This window comes from Ananas comosus, linkage group 3, assembly GCF_001540865.1.
Source record: "Ananas comosus cultivar F153 linkage group 3, ASM154086v1, whole genome shotgun sequence".
NCBI classification, from domain to species: domain Eukaryota; kingdom Viridiplantae; phylum Streptophyta; class Magnoliopsida; order Poales; family Bromeliaceae; genus Ananas; species Ananas comosus.
In genome coordinates, this window is record NC_033623.1 from 3,167,351 (window position 1) to 3,189,002 (window position 21,652).

At 48.7% G+C, this 21,652-nt stretch overlaps 2 long non-coding RNA genes across 2 annotated transcripts in view; both read left to right on the forward strand.

Moving 5' to 3' along the window:
- Positions 1-827, forward strand: part of LOC109708265 — a 1,772-nt gene extending 945 nt beyond the window's left edge. Inside the window, exons 2-3 of the long non-coding RNA XR_002215701.1 lie at positions 478-611; positions 684-827. This is a non-coding gene — a long non-coding RNA (uncharacterized LOC109708265). The remainder of the gene's footprint in view (positions 1-477; positions 612-683) is intronic.
- Positions 13,035-13,570, forward strand: LOC109708271. Its single transcript, XR_002215702.1, has 3 exons — positions 13,035-13,196; positions 13,266-13,399; positions 13,472-13,570. It is a non-coding gene; the product is annotated as an uncharacterized LOC109708271 (long non-coding RNA).

Consider the following 21,652-nt stretch of genomic DNA (forward strand, 5'->3'; position numbering starts at 1 on the left):
AGTGAGTAGACATCCAAGTGACTTCTCGCGTTGGTCACGCTCGGTACCCTTGTTCTCTAACAACCACCTGCATATTCGCTTCAGTGTCCCCACACTGTCGACTCGAAACTCGTCTACCCTGAAAGGGAAGCGACCTATGCACCAATCTCATCGGATCAATCACCGTCCCCGTGATGATCCATTGATCGGGAGCATTTAGGAATTAATCACCAATGACACATGTCTCAAATTCTCAACACTTGAGAATATATGTCATCATCTTATTAATTCCTTGGACGATTCATGGACACATACACAACATGAATGGAAATAAAAACCCAAAGTTATTCATAATATTTTAAAATCAAATACAAAATTATGTCCTAGAAAGAATACATGTGTCGGCCTGGTTGGCTTCTAGGGCATACATCTAACATTCCGTTGCATTGCTTCAAGTATTGTCATTTCGAGTTTGGTGCTGATTTGCAGAATTTCCAGCGTCGACCGTCGGTATTTCAGTTCGTACTCGGCGTAGAAGCGTCGGTTTTCGACGGGACATGGTTCGTTGGATTCGGGACTTCGAGAGGAATCCACGAAGCCCTTACTTGCTGGATTTGGTAAAGGTTTGCTAGGTCGAAATTTCGCTCCTCTCTGTTGCTGTTTTTGAGGCAGAATTAATAATTATTGTCGGATTCTCCGTGTAGAGTTTGGCGGGAGCTTGACTTCAGGCCTTGGGAGGTTTTCGGACGTTTCGGCAGGTTGTTCCGCAGCCGAGGGGAGTTCCGTGCTGCCAGGGATTAGCGAGCGAGGTGGGTTAATCATCGGTTTATACTCCTAAGTGCTTAGTAGTCAACATATATGAATTTTAGATTTTGTGTAGTTTACTTTTGCTCGAATTCATGGATTATTATGTGAATGGCTAATCTGAATTTGGAGCATGTGATAATAAATTAAATAAATATACATGTTGGACTTGGAACTTGATTTAGGAGAAAACAAGCGTTTTGGGACCTGTCACCTGTTTAAATTACCTGATTTAGCCCTAGGGGCCGTTGTATTAATTTATACTGTTGCAGTATCCTCAAAGTAAGTATTCCAGGTAGTTTAGTTTTCAGTTACGCTCGTGCTGGGATGCCGAGTGTATTTTTACTGTAGCGTTCAGGCTGTTCTTGATTGTTGGGTGCCATCAGGATTGACGGTGGACCCGTATCGCCTTTTTGGCGTTGGATTGTGCCAAGGACACGATACCTGTTGGTTGTTAGACCAGTTTGAGTCGGTTACTGGACTTTGGCTTTTGAGAGCCTGATTGAGCTCGACAGAGATACGCTGCATACTCGGTTGGGTAGCTCCCACGAGTGCCACTCCGGAGACGGGCTTTGTGCTTTCGCGTTGGTGTCGCTCATGCCGGTTGGACTTGCTCTCCACGGACCAGTTAGTGTGGAGGTAGCTGGATAGTCGCAACTGGGCAGGGACGGGTGTATTCACAGTCCCAGGGACGGGTAGGTTTACAGTCCCGATTGGATTGGGTCAGATTTGACATTTCCTACAGTTGGTTAGTGTAGAGCATGATAGTGTAGTGATTGATAGCGGTAGAGTTTATTTCCTGCTTTTCTGACTATTCTTGCTCCCTTCTGTAGACTTAGTGGGTGGACCGATGTTGTTTTGGGCGGTACCCACTGAGGACTACTTGTTTTTACAGTAGTTCTCACGCCCTGTTGTTACCCCTGTTTTGCAGAGTCACAGGTTTCGGCTGCTGCACCTTCCGCGGATCAGGATCGAGGCAAGGGCGTCGCGAGTTAGAGCCCTACCCGCCGAGCAGAGCTAGAGGCACCCTACTGCAGGTAGTTGTTTTATTTCGAGCTTATGTACATAGTACTTAACTCGCCAGTGCGAGTAACTCTGTATTTTGATTTTTGAACTATGTATATGAAGCTCAGTTTGTTTAGCTTTTGTTTACTCTAGCAGCTCTATACTACTGTTTGTAGTATTGTATGGTTTACAGGTACAGCTGTCGCTTCGTATACAGAAAAAATTTCTTTGTATACGGCGGATTTGTCGGCGTGCTCGGGGAACGTGTAATCCGGGGCGTGACAGATTAAGTTGGTATCAGAGCTTTGCTGTAGGTCGTTGGGACCTAGAAAACCTAAGTTTGGCAAACTTTAGGAAAGTCAGACGCGAGAGGTGTAATGTAATTGCGAAAGTCAATGATTATTTATTCTAACTCCTCCTAGAGTGGAGTGAGTGACCGAAGGAGTTCCTGTTTTGGCCTGAGAAATTATGTTGGCTGCAGACGACATAATTTTGGAGGGAAACAGGGACCGCCTTCTAGACTTTCGTTGATTGGGTCAAGAGTGTTTGTGTTTCAACTAACCCCGATCTGTTCTTTTCAGCTATGTATCCTCGCCGAGGTCGACCGTCATTGCGGGAGCATGCTTAGTTGGCGCGGGATCGTGCGGGACCTCCTGAGAGACCTGACCAGATGGGGCAGAGTACTTGACAGGAGCAGGGTGACAGACCGGAGGCTAGCGCGCCCCCTGATTTGCGTGCTCAGTTGGCTTCCCTGACAGAGGTGACGAGGTAGCAGGGGAAGTTGTTGCAGAGGTTGTGTGAGAGGGTGGCTCAGACATCGAGTGCAGTACCGAGGGCAGCGGAGCAGATTGTTCCGCCACCGACAACTCCAGTGGCCGCACCAGCCGTAGCTGTATCTCCACCAGCGGAGATTCCGGCCGTGCCAGTTGCGCCTGCTAGGGGGCCAGTACAGTTGACAGATGCCGAGCAGGAGCGGTGTACGGAGAGGTTGGCTCGTTTTCGCCGTTTTGATCCACCAATTTTCGATGGCAGTTGCACTGAGGTCTGGGTTGTTGAGGGATGGGTCAGTGCGATGGAGAAGCTATTCGAGGATCTTTTCATTCCTGAGGGGGAGTAGGTGTCTTTGGGAGTCCATTGTTTGGCAGGTGACGCCCACGCCTGGTGGCGGAGAGTGAGGAGAGAGCAGGGACTGGTAGCATTGCAGCTGAGATGGGATGAGTTCTGTGGAATGCTGTTTGGGATGTTCTTTCCCAACAGTGTGAAGCAGAAGCTCGAGGAGGATTTGAGGAGGCTTCAGTAGGGGGATCGTCCAGTGCAGGAGTACATTCGGGAGTTTACTCGACTCCTGAATTGTGTGCCATTTGTGGCCAGAGACGAGGCGCACAGGGTGTACATGTTCGAGCGGGGGCTGAGACCAGACATCTTCAGGTTGGCGCGGACGCAGAGGTCGAGGACCCTGGATGCGTCCATAGAGCAGGCCTTATGGGTAGAGAGAGGTGAGGTGTCACTCCAGGAGAGGACTCAGGCCGTGGGGTAGGGTCAGGACAGGAAGCGCCCCTTTCCAGATGACGGAGGGCAGTCGAGCAGCAGACGTCCGCCGAGACCTCCACGATCACGTTCTCAGGGTCGTGGATCTTCGGGGCGTCAGCGTTTCAGGGGATCCCGTCAGTAGGGGCAAACTGAGAGGACTCCACAGTGTGTGATCTGCGGGGGACCACACTGGCCCCGGCAGTGCGAGCAGAGAGAGGGCAGGTGCTACGGATGTGGTCAGCCGGGACACATGAGGGTAGCTTGTCCCCGAGTAGCATCTCCAGCACCATCATCAGCTTCAGCCCCATCAGCACCCCAGCAGTCTTACGGAGCAGCACCGAGTTACCGCCAGGAGTATAGATCGTCGACGCCTCGTCAGGGTGAGCGGCGACAGCAGGCTCCGAGTGGCAGAGTCTACGCAGCTCAGGTGGAGGACTCTACAGCAGCCGACCGAGTAGTGGCAGGTATCACTTTGATTTTCGGCATTCGTACTCGTACTCTTGTTGATACTGGAGCCTCGCATTCTTTTGTTAGCCGAGCATTTGTATTGTTGCATGGTCTAGAGTTAGGGGCATTGTCACAGGCACGAGAGGTGCAGATCCCGGACTATGTTTTACAGGTTGCAGAGTGTTGTTGGTCGTGTCCGGTGCAGTTGGATTCGTGGGTCATGCCCGCAGACCTGTTGGTGCTAGGGCAGCTGCAGGACTTCGACGTTGTGCTCGGTATGGATTGGCTGGCGCGGTGCTATGCTACTATTGATTGTGGAGCGAGGACAGTGACGTTCCGTGAGCCAGGCCAGGAGGAGTTCACTTTCAGAGGCTGCAGGAGCACGTTGTTTGCCACCTGGATATCTTCGGCGAGGGCTCGACAGCTGATGAGTAGAGGATGTGTGGCCTTTCTGGCGACTGTTGTTGAGGTACCTGTGGCGGCACCAGGACTCGAGGATATTCCTGTAGTCCGCGAGTTTCCGGATATGTTTTCTCATGAGTTGACTTTGTTGCCGCCGGAGAGAGAGATTGAGTTTGTGATTAATGTAGTTCCTGGAACTGCACCAATCTCAAAGGTACCTTATCGGATGGCACCGGCTGAGCTGAGAGAGCTAAAGGCGCAGCTTCAAGATCTGATGGATAAGGGGTATGTGAGACCCAGTGTATCACCTTGGGGAGCACCGGTGTTATTTGTAAAGAAGAAAGATGGTTCGCTCAGGTTATGTGTTGATTACCGGGAGCTGAATAAAGTGACCATCAAGAACAAGTACCTCTGCCGCGCATTGATGATCTGTTCAATCAGCTGCAAGGATCTTGTGTCTTTTCGAAGATTGATCTCTAGTCAGGTTACCACCAGTTGAGGGTGAGGGCCGAGGATGTTCCCAAGACGGCATTTCGGACTCGGTACGAGCATTATGAGTTCACGGTGATGCCTTTTGGATTGACGAATGCCCCTGCCGCATTCATGGATTTGATGAACAGAGTGTTAAAGCCGTTTTTGGATAGATTTGTTGTAGTCTTCATCGACGACATCTTGATTTACTCCCGGAGTGATGTTGAGCATGAGGAGCACTTGAGGATTGTGCTATAGCTTCTGCGAGAGAAGAAGTTGTATGCCAAGTTGAAGAAGTGCGAGTTCTGGCTACGGGAGGTTGCTTTCTTGGACCACGTGATTTCAGCAGAGGGCGTAGCAGTGGACCCGAAGAAGATTGATACTATTCGGGATTGGCCTAGACCGACGATGGTGACTGAGGTGCGGAGCTTTCTGGGACTGGCAGGGTATTACCGTCGGTTTGTGGAAGGCTTTGCGAAGCTTTCCACACCCCTCACACGCTTGACGCGGAAGGGGATTCGTTTTGTCTGGAGCGACGACTGTCAGAGGAGCTTTGACGAGTTTAGACTGAGGTTGACGTCAGCTCCTATCCTTACCCTTCCGGTGATGGGGGATGGATTAGTGATCTACATTGATGCATCGCACAGTGGACTTGGTTGCCTACTGATGCAGCATGGTGGGGTGATTGCTTATGCTTTACGACAGTTAAAGAATTATGAGAAGAATTACCCTACGCATGACTTGGAGCTTGCCGCGGTGGTTTTTGCTTTGAAGCTCTGGCGGCATTACTTGTACGGCGAGCACTGTGAGGTCTTCACCGATCATAAAAGTCTCAAGTATCTGTTCACACAGAGGGTGTTGAACCTGAGGCAGCGCCGATGGTTGGAATTACTGAAGGACTATGACATTAGTATTCAGTATCATCCCGGCAGGGTGAATGTTGTGGCAGATGGTTGAGCAGGAAGTCAGTGTGTGACGCACTGGACCTTTGCAAATTGCGAGGTTCGAGTGTTTGGGTATACTTCGAGCTTTTCCACACTTGGTGGAGGATTGTAGAATGTTTTCCGACCTAAAAAGTTCGAAAATCGGAATTCTTGACAAGTCCTGAGAGTTTTCACTCTCGGGGACCGGTCCCTGGGAGGAGAGACCGGTCCCCCCAGTGAGCAGTGTTGAGGCAGCCTGAGGCAACCGGTCCCTGGCAGGCGAGACCGGTCCCCGAGCGCGTCTTCGCAGTGAGAGACCGGTCCCGCGCAGGGAGAGACCGGTTCCCGAACGCTGGTTTTTCGGGTTCGCAGCGAGAGACCGGTCCCTGCTGGGGAGAGACCGGTCCCTCTGGGCGAAAACTGTCCAGACCAGGCTGTTGCAATAATGAATTTTTGAGGGGCCTCACTGGATTTTGTTACATTAGATGGGCTTATTAGCCATTTCCTCCTCTTCCCTCTCTCATTCTCTCATTTTCACCCTCTCCCTACATTTTCTAGAGACAGAAGAAGAAGAAGAAGGAGGAGAAGAAGAAGAGGAGCTAGTTTGAGGGAGCTTGGAGCTCAACCCCTTTCTCTCTTTCCCACCTTTGCAAGGCTTGGAGCTTGCTTGTAGAGCTTAGTGGTGGACCAAACTTCAACCCTAGGGCATTTTGGGCTTGGATTGAAGCTTCCAAAGGGTTAGTATCATGTTTCCCTCCTCTAGATTCTTGTTTTTGTGATTTTTGGGAGATGAAACCCTAGAAATGAGATTTAGGGCTTATTTTGGGCATTTTTGATCTAGGGCTTTTGGACCCAAATCGATTGGCTTAGAACCTTCCTAGGGCTTGGATTGGAAGGGTTCTAGCTCTCTTTTGGAGCTTTGGGAGAGATTTCTACTCTTGAGGTAAATTTTGGCCCTTTTTGCTCCTAGGTTAATGTTTGATCTCTCGGATGGTCGTAATGCCCTCGTATCTCTTCGCTGATTACTTTTAGGGTATTGTGAGACTCGTGGACAACTCCGTTCGGTGATTCGAAGGAGCACGCGACGGTTCGGTGGGTTTGACCTAGCCTTCATATGAGAAATACTCATATATGATGAAATGGGTTTCGTAAATTGAAAAAGCATGCGTAATCATGTTAGATATATTTATTGTGAATTTTAGGATGTTTAATATGCCTATGTTATGTGTAAGGAAATTTCGGACCCCTATATAGTAGAGAACTAGCATGTGGTACTTGCACATATTTGGCATCCTTTTTAGACTTGGAATCATAACTCCTATTGTGAAAATGAGCACCTCTTGCATGCATTTAGGGACTATTCCTATATTGAACTTGAAGGTTCTTGGTAGGCCATAAAGAGGCTCGGGGACTTGTGTTATTGTGAATAGTTGGGCTAATGTCATGAAGGGGCATTGAGCTCGGGTCATGTGTAAACCTAGTGGATAGTGCCATTGAAAGAGTTGGATATGCTTGTTCATTAAAATGTCTAAGTGTCATAAAGGGGCACAAGACTTAGTATATTGGAACTTCATATTGTGAATTAAACTAGATCTTCGGGATGCTAGTGACTATACCATGTTAGAGACATGAGATTGGATACTTGAGACTTGGACTATGCTTGCTTGCCATTTGTGCTCATTCGCACATGCTTGTGAGGGTCGCTCCCTACAAGCCGGCACTCCGGAGTTAGCCTACGCGACTTTTGATCGCTAGTGCGGTATTGAGAAGCCTACGGGGTCGAGTGGGACAGACACATTCCAAGAGTAGGAATGTCGGGCTATCACAGGCACTTAGGCGGCACAAGCTGGACTACCTTGGGTGGGTTCTTGATTGGAAATGGGAATCGACACAGTGTTGAGAATTAATAATCACTACTAGTTAGGTTTAGCAGTTGGATTACTTTGACATGCTCATGATATAGCATTGGTACATGTAGCACACTTGCCGGTTTCTTTGTTGCATTGTAGTATACTCGGTTGCTTGGTTAGAGCTTACTCTTTATGCATTGGACATATTATCTTATGATAGCGTAGATGTACATCACTATGACATCATGTTTACTTGAGATATAACGGTTTAGCTCTTCAATTATGCTTTCGTATTGTTGTTGCTATTACTCTTATTATTGCTTATAGTACTTACCCTTTTCTTTTGGGGCCTAGTGGTGCATAGAGCTGAGGTCAGTAATTGCCCACTGGGAACTATAAAATTATAGTTCTCATGCCCTCTTTTTCTCGATGTTTTTCAAAGCCTTCCACTCAGGGTGAGGCCAGGGATCGCGGGAAGGGAGTTGCTTCGAGCTAGCTTCCTACGAGGACGACTCGCTAGGTGGTCTACCTCTCGTTGTACTTTATTTTGGAGAGGTTGAGAGTTTTACCAGTGTACTAGAGACCACCGTTTTTGTATTAGAGGCTGATATTGTATAACTTACGTTTACTCTTATGTATTAGTTATGTTCTACTACTATTAGTATAGATGTTAGAACCTTACTCGCTCTGATATCATTAGTTGCTTGTTATTTCACTTCTTCTACTTGTCTTACTACTTGCTTTTACTTCCGCTTTCATTCTAGACGCCTTATATGTGTAGACATATGGCGGGTCTGGGCACGCTACCGGGAGGGCCTCCGCCGGTCCCGGGGCGTGACAGATTAATTTGGTATCAGAGCCTAGGGTTGAGTCTTAGTGGACCTAGCGAACCTTAGGCCGGTTGGACTATAGGAATTAGGCTCGTGAGAGACGAGGTCTAATTGACTTGTGAGCGAAAGTATTATGATTGGGTTTATGACAACTCTAAAAAGTTAGAGTTTGATCGGAGTGTATGGCTTCTAACTTCGCGGAGGGTTACGTTGGCGGCCGACAACGTAACATCGGGAGTTAGTAGTGAAGGACACTTCCTTACTTTCGCATGATTTGGGATTTTATCTACTTGAGCGGGGATGCGATAGCGTGGGTTACTAACTTGCGCTTTTATGTTCTGTAGTGACGATGCCGATTACTCGCTCCCAGTCTGCCGGGGCGGATGATGCGGCACACCCCGAGGAGGTCGAGACCTCCGCTACTTCCGGATCTAGTGAGGTCCGTGACTTGAGGGCCCAGCTTGCGGTTCTCACTGACCTGTTGGCGCAGCAGACGGCAGCGGCGCATCGACAGGCTGAGGTAGCTCAGCGGCAGGAGGCGCGGATGAAGCATCTTGAGGACCTCCTACTTCAGCAGGCGGCAGCATCGAGGGAGACCCAGGGCCCTACACCGCAAGCACCCGTGGTGGACGTCGCACCGAGGGCGCAGTCCCCCGCGCCCAGCTCTTCACGTGCGGCACCGGCGACCGCACCTCAGGAGGAGGTGGTTGCGGCACTACCTGTTCAGAGACCGGCGACCGGGGCAGCATTCCCCGTGATGGCCGAAGGAGCCGAGCGGGATCGACTCATGGAGCGCCTCAGTGAGTTCAGGAGGTGCAGCCCGAGGATGTTTGATGGCGAGAATATCGACCACTGGATCGTTGAGAAGTGGTTGATGCACATGGAGAAACTATTTCGAGATACCTTCGTTGAGGAGAGGGACAGGGTTTGGCTCGCCACTCACTTTCTTGACGGCGAGGCCTACCGTTGGTGGTTGGACATCCAGGACAATCCCAGCACTGACTTGACAGCGATCACATGGACGCGATTCAAGGAGTTTCTTCTGGCGCACTACTTTCCTACTAGCGTCAAGAGGAAGATGGAGCAGGACTTGCGTAGCTTGCGCCAGGATGAGCGGTCCGTGGCCGAGTACGAGAGGGAGTTTTCTCGATTACTCCATTGTGTACCGTTTGTTGTGAGGGACGACGAGGACGAGGCCCGCATCTTTGAGCGCGGTTTGCGGCCTTCTATCTTCCGGTTGGTGCAGTCTTCCAACCTCCAGACCTACCGGGAGGTTGTGGATCGAGCTTTGATAGTGGAGGCAGGAGCGGCGGATCTGCAGGAGCGTCGCGAGAGCTTGGAGAAAGGGAAGGGGAAGAGACCCGCGGCTGAGGGTGCGAGTCAGACGCACTCACGGAGGCCGCCGAGGCATCCCAGGAGCAGGAGCCAGTCGCGAGGACGCGGCCAGTCTACCCAGCGAGGAGGACCCGATCGTCGCCAGGCTCCCCGCTGCGTGATCTGTGGCGGCCCTCATTACCCACGACAGTGTACACGCAGCCGGGGCAGGTGCTTCTTGTGTGGCCAGGAGGGCCACTTCCAGTCGGACTGCCCGAGGAGTCCATTGCCAGCGCCATCTGCGGCATCTGCACCAGCATCGCCAGGTCCCAGCCAGGGGACATCTTCTGCGCATCACCAGGCAGGACGGCCGCCAGTTCTGCGACAGGCGGAGGGGTCACGACAGGCCCCGAGCGGGCGCATGTATGCGGCCCAGACTGAGGAGGCGGCAGCAGCCGAGAATGTGGTCGCAGGTATCATTTTACTTTATGGTATTCGAGCTAGAGCTTTGTTTGATACCGGTGCATCGCACTCATTTATAGACCGGCTGTTTGCCGAGTTTCATGGCATCCCATTTGTATCTTTGTTACATCCCGGCCGAGTCGTAGTACCCGATTACTCTTTAGACATTCGGGAGTTTTTCCCCAGTTGCCCTGTTAGGATTGGAGATTGAATCATGCCCGTGGACTTGCTAGCTTTGCACAAACTCGGGGAGTTTGATGTTGTGTTGGGCATGGATTGGCTGACCAAGTACTTTGCCACCATCGATTGTAAGAATCGAACGGTGACATTTAGAGAGCCGGGGCAGGCGGAGGTTGTGTACCGAGGATGCCAGAGTTCGCTGTTTGCGATGACGATTAGCTCCTCCCGAGCTAGGCAGTTGATTAGTAGAGGCTGCGTAGCCTACTTGGCTACTGTTGTGTTGCGGGGAGAGGATGACGCCCCTAGGATTGAGGATATTCCCGTAGTACGGGAGTTTGGAGATGTGTTTCCAGCGGAGCTACCAGGCATGCCTCCTGATAGGGAGATTGAGTTTGTGGTAGATCTCGTCCCCGGGACTACCCCGATCTCAAAGGCACCCTATAGAATGGCACCAGCAGAGTTGAGGGAGCTGAAGGCACAGTTGCAGGACCTCCTGGATAAGGGTTTTGTACGACCGAGTGTGTCACCTTGGGGGGCACCGGTTTTGTTTGTGAAGAAGAAGGATGGATCACTTCGCTTGTGCGTGGACTATCGTGAACTTAACAAAGTCACGATCAAGAACAAGTATCCATTACCGAGGATTGATGATCTATTTGATTAGCTCCAGGGATCTTGTGTATATTCCAAGATTGACTTGCAGTCGGGATATCACCAGTTGAGGATCAGACCTGAGGATGTGTCGAAGACGGCTTTTAGAACACGGTATGGACACTATGAGTTTACCGTTATGCCGTTTGGGCTTACTAATGCCCCGGCAGCTTTTATGGATCTGATGAACCGTGTTTTCAAGCCTTATTTAGACAGATTTGTCGTGGTGTTCATCGACGACATCTTAGTGTATTCCCGGAGTGACTCGGATCACGAGGAACACTTGAGACTTGTACTTCAAGTGCTTCGGGAAAAGAAGCTCTATGCCAAGTTGAAAAAGTGTGAATTTTGGCTTAGAGAGGTGGCGTTTTTGGGCCATGTGATTTCAGGATCAGGCATAGCCGTGGACCCGAGGAAAATTGAAGCTATCAAGGATTGGCCGAGGCCGACGAGTGTGACCGAGATACGGAGCTTCATTGGTTTGGCCGGCTACTACCGACGGTTTGTCGAGGGATTTGCGAAGTTATCTACTCCCCTCACGAGACTCACGCATAAGGGTACAAAGTTCATTTGGAATGATGCGTGTGAAAGGAGCTTCCAAGAGTTGAAGCAGCGATTGACGACCGCCCCGATCCTAACCTTGCCGACCGCTGGAGCAGGGTATGTGATTTATAGTGATGCTTCCTTCAATGGATTGGGCTGTGTTTTGATGCAGGACGGGAAGGTGATCGTGTATGCATCTCGCCAATTGAAGGAATATGAAAGAAACTATCCTACCCATGATTTGGAGTTGGCGGCCGTAGTCTTTGCCTTGAAACTATGGCGCCACTACTTATACGGCGAGCGATGTGAATTATATACGGATCACAAAAGCTTAAAGTATCTATTCACTCAGAAGGAGTTGAACTTGAGGCAGCACAGATGGTTGGAGCTACTCAAGGATTATGATTTGACGATACTTTACCACCCGGGCAAGGCTAACGTGGTGGCGGATGCGCTAAGTCGGAAATCGACTAAGAACTTAGCGATGCTTATGGTTACTCAACCGCCGTTGATTGAGTAGATGAAGCGGTTGGAGTTGGAGGTGGTGGCTCCTGATACACCTTTGAGACTGACGACTTTGGTGGTGCAACCTACACTTTTGGATAGGATTAAAGAAAAGCAAGCTTCCGACTCTAGAGTTGCAAAAGGTTCGAACTAAGATGGTTGATGGTCAGTCAGAGCGGACCATACAGACTCTAGAGGACATGCTGAGGGCATGCGTCCTGGATTTTGGAGGAGGGTGGTATCGACATGTGAGACTGGTTGAGTTTGCGTACAACAACAGCTATCAAACGAGCATTCAGATGGCTCCGTTTGAGGCGTTGTATGGACGCAGATGTCGATCCCCCCTGTTTTGGAGCAATGTGGGTGAGCGGAGGACACTTGGACCGGAGATTCTACTTGAGGCTGAGGAGAAGGTGAGAGTTGTTCGACGACACTTTCTGACAACCCAGAGCCGACAGAGGAGCTACGCCGATACCAGGAGATGAGACTTGGAGTTCCAGGTTGGAGATCATGTATTCCTTAAAGTCTCGCCGTCCAGAGGGATTCGCCGATTTGCAGTACGGGGAAAGCTCAGTCCACGGTTTGTTGGCCCTTTCGAGGTATTGGAGCGAGTGGGACCAGTAGCATACAGGATCGCTCTACCCCCGCGACTAGCTGGCATTCACGATGTCTTCCACGTCTCAGCATTGAGGAGATATGTTTTCGATCCCTCTCACGTGATTGACTTCACTCCACTAGATATTGGCGAGGATCTGAGATACGAGGAGCGACCATTGCGGATTTTTGCTTAGGAGACGAAAGAATTGCGCAATCGGGTCATCCCGTATGTGAAAGTGCAGTGGAGCAATCACGAGGAGCGGGAGGCGACTTGGGAGCTTGAGACGGTGATGAGAGAGTCCTACCCCGATCTGTTCGTAACTCCGTGTTGAGGTATGTTTAAGTTTCGAGGACGAAACTTTTTGTAGTGGGGGAGGATGTAGTATCCTTGTTATATTTATTAAGTAATTAATTTACTTATTTATTTTTAGGTCGGTTGGTGCTAATTGAGGTGGCTTGGATGCCACGTGCACCCATGCATGCTTATCATCAAATCAGGTGGGCATTGCCTAATTTTTTTTACTTCTCTCTTTGTTCGACCGAAGCAAAGAGCTCGGTGGAGGTAGCCGCGAGCACGAGTTCGACGCCGACGACGCGTCGCGAAGCCATTCGAGGGTACGGTTGGGATCGTAGCGCTGCGAGGAAGCTAGGCGAGGGTGCGTTTTCGCCGTTCTCGACGCCGCGTCGATGTCCGATTAGCCTTTGAGGTGAGTGTTCCGTTGCATTGCTTCAAGTATTGTCATTTCGAGCTTGGTGCTGATTTGCAGAATTTCCAGCGTCGACCGTTGGTATTTCAGTTCGTACTCGGCGTAGGAGCGTCGATTTTCGACGGGACTTGGTTCGTTGAATTCGGGACTTCGAGAGAAATCCACGAAGCCCTTACTTACTGGATTTGGTAAAGGTTTGCTAGGTCGGAATTTCGCTCCTCTCTATTGCTGTTTTTGAGGTAGAATTAATGTTTATTGTCGGATTCTCCGTGTAGAGTTTGGCGGGAGCTTGACTTCGGGCCTTGGGAGGTTTTCGGACGTTTCGGCAGGTTGTTCCGCAGCCGAGGGGAGTTCCGTGCTGCAAGGGATTAGCGAGCGAGGTGGGTTAATCATCGGTTTATACTCCTAAGTGCTTAGTAGTCAACATGTATGAATTTTAGATTTTGTGCAGTTTACTTTAGCTCGAATTCATGGATTATTATGTGAATGGCTAATCTGAATTTGGAGCATGTGATAATAAATTAAATAAATATACATGTTGGACTTGGAACTTGACTTAGGAGAAAACAAGCGTTTTGGGACCTGTCACCTGTTTAAATTACCTGATTTAGCCCTAGGGGCCGTTGTATTAATTTATACTGTTGCAGTATCCGCAAAGTAAGTATTCCAGGTAGTTTAGTTTTCAGTTACGCTCGTGCTGGAATGCCGAGTGTTTTTTACTGTAGCGTTCAGGCTGTTCCGGATTGTTGGGTGCCGTCGGGATTGACGGTGGACCTGTATCGCCTTTTTGGCGTTGGATTGTGTCGAGGACACGACACCTGTTGGTTGTTAGACCAGTTTTAGTCGGTTACTGGACTTTGGCTTTTGAGAGCCTGATTGAGCTCGACAGAGATACGCTGCATACTCGGTTGGGTAGCTCCCACGAGTGCCACTCCGGAGACGGGCTTTGTGCTTTCGCGTTGGTGTCGCTCATGTCGGTTGGACTTGCTCTCCACGGACCAGTTAGTGTGGAGGTAGCTGGACAGTCACAACTGGGCAAGGACGGGTGTATTCACAGTCCCAGGGACGGGTAGGTTTACAGTCCCGATTGGATTGGGTCAGATTTGACATTTCCTACAGTTGATTAGTGTAGAGCATGATAGTGTAGTGATTTATAGCGGTAGAGTTATTTCCTACTTTTTTCCTACTACCTTTGCTCCCTACTGTAGACTTAGTGCGTGGACCGATATTGTTTTGGGCGGCACCCATTGAGGACTATTTGTTTTTACAGTAGTTCTTACGCCCTGTTGTTACCCCTGTTTTGCAGAGCCACAGGTTTCGGCTGCTGCGCCTTCCGCGGATCAGGATCGAGGCAAGGGCGTCGCGAGTTAGAGCCCTACCCGCCGAGCAGAGCTAGAGGCACCCTACTGCAGGTAGTTGTTTTATTTCGAGCTTATGTACATAGTACTTAACTCGCCAGTGCGAGTAACTCTGTATTTTGATTTTTGAACTATGTATATGAAGCTCAGTTTGTTTAGCTTTTGTTTACTCTAGCAGCTCTATACTACTGTTTGTAGTATTGTATGGTTTACAGGTACAGCTGTCACTTCGTATACAGGAAAAATTTCTTTGTATATGGCGGATTTGTCGGCGTGCCCGGGGAACGTGTAATCCGGGGCGTGACACCAAATCCAAGAACACCCAACAAATGAGCCACCTGAAAATTTGAATCACATCATCGAAAAGAAACTCGGTTTAGTGCAAAATCAAATAATTTGACAACCAAATTCATTTGTTGATGGAGAAATTATTTTAAAACTCAAAATTAACAAATTGATATGTAACCATATATCCAAAATGCCCATAGCCATGTCATTAATATTACTCAAAAGATATGACTCAAAAATTATCTTAGCACCTTTCCGAAGGATACGAGACATGTGGTAAATGCTAATTTTTCACAAATAATGGCATGAATTTACAACTAGCTTTGATACATGTTACGTAACAACAAAATAAGACCATTAATTTCTGGACTTCTGCAACAACAAAAAACCTGGCAACAAACTAAAAATTACTATAACAAGGTAATCAATAAAAACAAGATGTTGAGAGGAATAGTCCTAACTAAATCCTATAACAATTAGATCCTATTAAGAGATTTAAAAAGAAGGCTAGTACACATGAACCACTAATTGGCTGATACTAGTTCAATTCAAGATGAGAGCTCCACCATACATGACTGTTTTACAAAGAGAAAAAGAGATTAATCTAAGCGATAATACATCTAACTTAATTCGAAGCCAGAGAAGCTGTAGCGAAGGTCATGCATTTATCAATGCCAAATTCTTCTGTGAAACGAAGCAATCAGAATGATACAAGCCAAGTAAGCACAATGCAACTTGCCTAAAGGAGACAATATTTTAACAAAATTATGGTAGACCACTATTACAGTTGTTAACATCACTAAAGAAGCTGAAGAGCATAAAACTGTCTCTGTTAGTACATCGTACTTCAGCCTTCTCCAAGTATCAACAAAAGTCAGCACACATGTAGAGGAAATAAGTACTTTGACATATTTTCACAAGAATATTATTTGATCTTTACCTTATTGGCCCCTGCTGGATCAGAAGACAAGTCCTTAGGCACTATCGAATTGGGGACCTCAAGATCATCATCCTCTGTTAAGGATTTGTATGATCCTTTGCATTATTGTTTGCTTTTGTTTAAGTAAATTCAATTCTCTCGCACTTAACCATCTGGGATGATAATTAGGGACCATGATAGCAACTAGTTGTTGAATATTTTGTGTAGATGGTGATGCACAAAATCCACTATTCTGTCCATTTGCACCTGAGTAACCTTTATGTGCCAAAAGATCTTCATCGTTGATCACATCATTCACATCCATAAACTGGTCACAAACATCTAATCCTGCACTAGAATATTCTTGTAAATATGAAATAAGATTCTCAAGATATGGACGAGAGATTACAATAAGAAGGAAAAGCAAAATGCCACTATAAAGTTAATCTGCAAGACACAAGGGAAAATACCTGTAACAGACCAAAATCGTTTATTCAAAAAAATGTGTAACTATGTCTTTTCGAAGATTGATCTCCAGTCAGGTTACCACCAGCTGAGGGTAAGGGCCGAGGAGGTTCCCAAGACGGCTTTTCGGACTCGGTACGGGCATTATGAGTTTATGGTGATGCCTTTTGGATTGACGAATGCCCCTGCCGCATTCATGGATTTGATGAACAGAGTGTTCAAACCGTTCTTGGACAGGTTTGTGGTAGTCTTCATCGACGATATCCTGATTTACTCCCGGAGCGATGCTGAGCATTAGGAGCACTTGAGAATTGTGCTACAGCTTCTGCGACAGAAGAAGTTGTATGCCAAGTTGAAGAAATGCGAGTTCTGGTTACGAGAGGTTGCTTTCTTGGGCCACGTGATATCAGCAGAGGGAGTAGCAGTGGACCTGAAGAAGATTGATGCTATTCGGGGTTGGCCCAGACCGACGACGGTGACAGAGGTGAGGAGTTTTCTTGGATTAGCAGGATATTACCGTCGGTTTGTGGAAAGCTTTGCGAAGCTTTCAACACCCCTCACTCGATTGACGCGGAAGGGGATTAGATTCATCTGGAGTGAGGATTGTTAGAGGAGCTTTAATGAGTTGAGACAGAGGTTGACGTCAGCTCCTATCCTTGCCCTTCTTGTGATGGGGGGAAGGATTTGTGATCTATAGTGATGCATTGCACAGTGGACTGGGGTGTGTGTTGGTGCAGCATGGTAGGGTAATTGTTTATGCTTCACGGCAATTAAAGGATTATGAGAAGAATTACCCTACGCATGACTTGGAGCTTGCCGCGGTAGTCTTTGCTTTGAAGCTATGGCGACATTACTTGTACGGCGAGCACTGCGAGATTTTCACGGATCATAAAAGTCTCAAGTATCTGTTCACACAGAAGTAGCTGAACCTCAGGCAACGCCGGTGGTTAGAGTTACTGAAGGACTATGACATTAGTATTCAGTATCATCCTGGTAGGGCGAATGTAGTGGCAGATGCGTTGAGCAGGAAGTTAGTGCAGAGCCTGAGTTTGATGATCACTGAGCAGAGGCCATTACTCAGGAGTTCCAGTGGCTGAGGCTTGAGATAGTGTCCCCTTGGTATACTGCGAGACTGATGTCTCTGGTCTTGCAGCCCACTCTGTTGGATAGGATCCGAGAGAAACAGAGTGGAGATCCGTACTTGTCGAGGATTCGAAAGCAGCTACATAGGGGACAGGCTGAGGGTTTTACTGTGGACAGTTCGGGAGTACTACAGTACAGGGACCGACTGTGTGTGCCGGTGGATTCAGGGATCCGAGAGGACATCTTGAGTGAGGCTCATTGTTCTCCTTATACGGTTCACCCTGGGGGAACCAAGATGTATAAGGACTTAAAGGAACAGTTTTGGTGGAATGGAATGAAGAGAGACATTGGCAGATATGTGGCTCAGTGTTTGACTTGCCAACAGGTGAAGGCCGAGCATCAGGTACTTGCTGGCAAGCTTCAGAGTCTGCCAGTGCCCGAGTGGAAGTGGGAGCAGATTACGATGGACTTTGTCGTGGGATTGCCTAGAGCGCAGCTATACCTGGATGAGATCGTCAGGTTGCACGGCGTGTCAATATCGATTGTATCAGATCGAGACCCGAGGTTTGTGTCGCATTTGTGGAGGAGTTTACAAGCAACTTTGGGGACTCAGTTACATTTCAGCACTACTTTTCACCCACAGACAGATGGTCAGGTAGAGCGGACCATTCAGACTCTAGAGGACATGCTGAGGGCATGTGTCCTGGATTTTGGAGGAGGGTGGTATCGACATTTGAGACTGGTTGAGTTTGCGTACAACAACAGCTATCAAACGAGCATCCAGATGGCTTCGTTTGAGGCGTTGTGTGGACGCAGATGTTGATCCCCTTTGTTTTGGAGCAATATGGGTGAGAGGAGGACATTGGGGCCTGAGATTTTGCTGGAGGCTGAGGAAAAGGTGAGAGTCGTTCGACGACACCTTTTGACAGCTCAGAGCCGCCAGAGGAGCTATGCCGATACCAGGAGACGAGACTTAGAGTTTCAGGTTGGAGATTATGTTTTTCTCAAAGTCTCGCCGTCCAGAGGGATTCGCCGATTTGGAATACGTGGAAAGCTCAGTCTACGATTTGTTGGCCCTTTCGAGGTATTGGAGCGAGTTGGACCAGTAGCCTACAGGATTGCTCTACCACCCCGACTTGCTGGGATTCATGATGTGTTCCACGTCTCGGCGTTGAGGAGATATGTTTTCGATCCCTCTCACCTGATTGACTTCACTCCACTAGAGATTGGCGAGGATCTGAGATACGAGGAGCGACCATTGCGGATTCTTGCTCAGGAGACGAAAGAATTGCGCAATCGGGTCATCCCGTATGTGAAAGTGCAGTAGAGCAAACACGAGGAGCGGGAGGCGACTTGGGAGCCTGAGACGGTGATGAGAGAGTCCTACCCCGACCTGTTCATTACTCCGTGTTGAGGTATGTTTAAGTTTCGAGGACGAAACTTTTTGTAGTGGGGGAGGATGTAGTATCCTTATTTTATTTATTAATTAATTAATGTACTTAATTATTTTATGTCGGTTGGTGCATGCAAATTAAGGTGGCTTGGATGCCACGTGCACCCATGCATGCTTATCAACAAATTAGGTGGGCATTGCCTAATTTGTTTACTTCTCTCTTTGTTCGACCGAAGCAAAGAGCTCGGTGGAGGTAGCCGCGAGCACGAGTTCGACGCCGACGACGCGCCGCGAATCCGTTCGAGGGTACGGTTGGAATCGTAGCGCTGCGAGGAAGCTAGGCGAGGGTGTGTTTTCGCCGTTCTCGACGCCGCGTCGATGTCTGATTAGCCTTTGAGGTGAGTGTTCCGTTGCATTGCTTCAAGTATTATCATTTCGAGCTTGGTGCTGATTTGCAGAATTTCCAGCGTTGACCGTCGGTATTTCAGTTCGTGCTCGGCGTAGGAGCGTTGGGTTTTGACGGGACTTGGTTCGTTGGATTCGGGACTTCGAGAGGAATCCACAAAGCCCTTACTTGCTGGATTTGGTAAAGGTTTGCTAGGTCGGAATTTAACTCTTCTCTGTTGCTGTTTTTGGAGGCAGAATTAATATTTATTGTCGGATTCTCCGTGTAGAGTTTAGCGGGAGCTTGACTTCGGGCCTTGGGAGGTTTTCAGACGTTTCGGCAGGTTGTTCCGCAGCCGAGGGGAGTTCCGTCTGCCAGGGATTAGCGATCGAGGTGGGTTACGTCGGTTTATTCCTAAGTATTATAGTAGTCGACATGTATGCTTTCCTATTTTTGTAAATAATGTGGTAGCTCAATTTCGTCGATTGTATAATGAATGAAATTAGCTTGAGGGCATTACTTGTAACTATAAATATACATGTTGGACTTAGAATTAAACTTAGGAGACAACCAGCGTTCGGGACCTGGCATATGTTAAACTACCTGATTTAGCCTTGGGGCCGTTGTATTATTTTATATTGTTGCAGTATTCTCATAGTAAGTATTCCAGATAGTTTAGTTTTTAGTTACGCTTGTGCTGGGATGCCGAGTGTATTTTTACAGTAGCGTTCAGGCTGTTCCGGACTGTTGGGTGCCGTCGGAGTTGACGGTGTACTCGTATCGCCTTTTTGGCGTTAGATTGTGCCGAGGGCACGTTACCTGTTGGTTGTTAGACTAGTTAGAGTCGGTTACTTGACTTAGCCTGTGAGAGCGGTATGAACATGACAGAGATACTTGTAAATTCGTTGGGTCGCGCCCACGAATGCTATTCTGGAATGAGGTTTCAGTGCGATGAGTGTCGCAGTTTCTGTTGGATAGTTCTTGAGCCGGCTACCCTCGGGGTGGTGTACGGCGTAGCTAGATACAGGCAGGGTGGGTCCGTTTTGGGCAGCACGGGTGAGATAGTGAGTGACGCTTTTCCCTACCTTTGGTGAGGTTGTGACGTGAGTGGAGTCTTAGCCGTCCTGTTGGACCTTTTCTGGAACCGACTACTCTTGTGATATGGTGTAGTCTAATTAGGCGAGACGGGTGTATTCACAGTCTTTACAGAGTTTTCTCCGCCGGTTACTCTTGAGATACGGTGTAGTCTAGTAGACGAGACGGGTGTATTCACAATCTCTAGAGAGTCTTCTCCGCCGGTTACTCTCGAGCTATGGTGTCACCTAATTAGACGGGATGGGTGTATTCACAGTCCCTAGAGAGTTTTCTCCACCAGCTACTCCTGGAGTAGGTTACGGGTTCGATCCGACAGGCGGGACGGGTGTGTTCACAGTCCCTAGTGAGATTGAGTTAGTTGTGACTTTTACTACAGTTGGTTAGTGTAGATCATGCTAGTGTAGCGATATGTAGCGGTAGATTTCTTTCCAGCTTTTCCTGCTAGCCTTGTTACCTTCTGTAGACTTAGTGGGTGGATCGATGATTGTTGAGGGCGGTACCCACTGAGGACTACTTGTTTCTACAGTAGTTCTCACGCCCAGTTGTTACTCCGTTTTTGCAGAGTCTTCGTCTTCGGCTGCTGCTGTTGTTGGTCAGGAGCTAGGCAAGGGCGTCACGAGTTAGAGCCCTACCCGAGGAGCAGAGCTAGAGGCACCCCTACTGCAGGTAGATGTTTTGGTTTGGGTTCATGTACATACAGACTTTTAACTCGCCAGCGCGAGTAGCTTTGTACTCTGGGATTCAGTGTATGTATATGGAACTCGGTTTCTTTTACTTTACTAGTTCTTCTAGCAGCTCTATACTACTGTTTGTAGTATTGTTGTTTTACAGGTACAGCTGTCGCTTCGTATACAGGGGAAATTCCTTTGCATACGGCGGATTTGTCGGCGTGCCCGGGGAACGTGTAATCCGTGGCGTGACACTTCTAGTTCTTCGATTGCTGTCGGGGATACCGAGGAGGTTTCTTAGCATTTGGCCGGCCCCCGGTGCTACCCGCTGCCTGCTTCTTTCCCTTGTCCCTTGCCTCTGCTGCGGACTCGCACTCCTCACGTTTGTGGGCATAGCCATGCTCCGCCCATAAGACTCGATCAAAGACCTCAGCAAAGGTCGTGAGCTTAAGGATTTGCATGGCCCTATAGATTCCCGGCCGAAGTCCTCGCAAGAACCAATCGGCCCGGTCCCGGTCATCACGAACAACCTCCGGGACGCAATCGATGAGGTGGGAGAACTCCTGTTCGCAGTCTGCTACCGAGCGATCTCCCTGCCTCAACTTGCGGAATTTTTCTTGCAATTAACTTCCGCTTCACCGTGTCGAGGAAATAATTGGCGAACGCCGCCCTCCTGAACTCCCCCCACAACATAGGCGGAAGATTGGGAGATCGATCCCGCCTAACACACTTCCACTACACCTTCGCCGCCTTCTCAAGGCAATGCGTGGCGAGGTACACCTTGTCCTTCTCCGAGGTATGC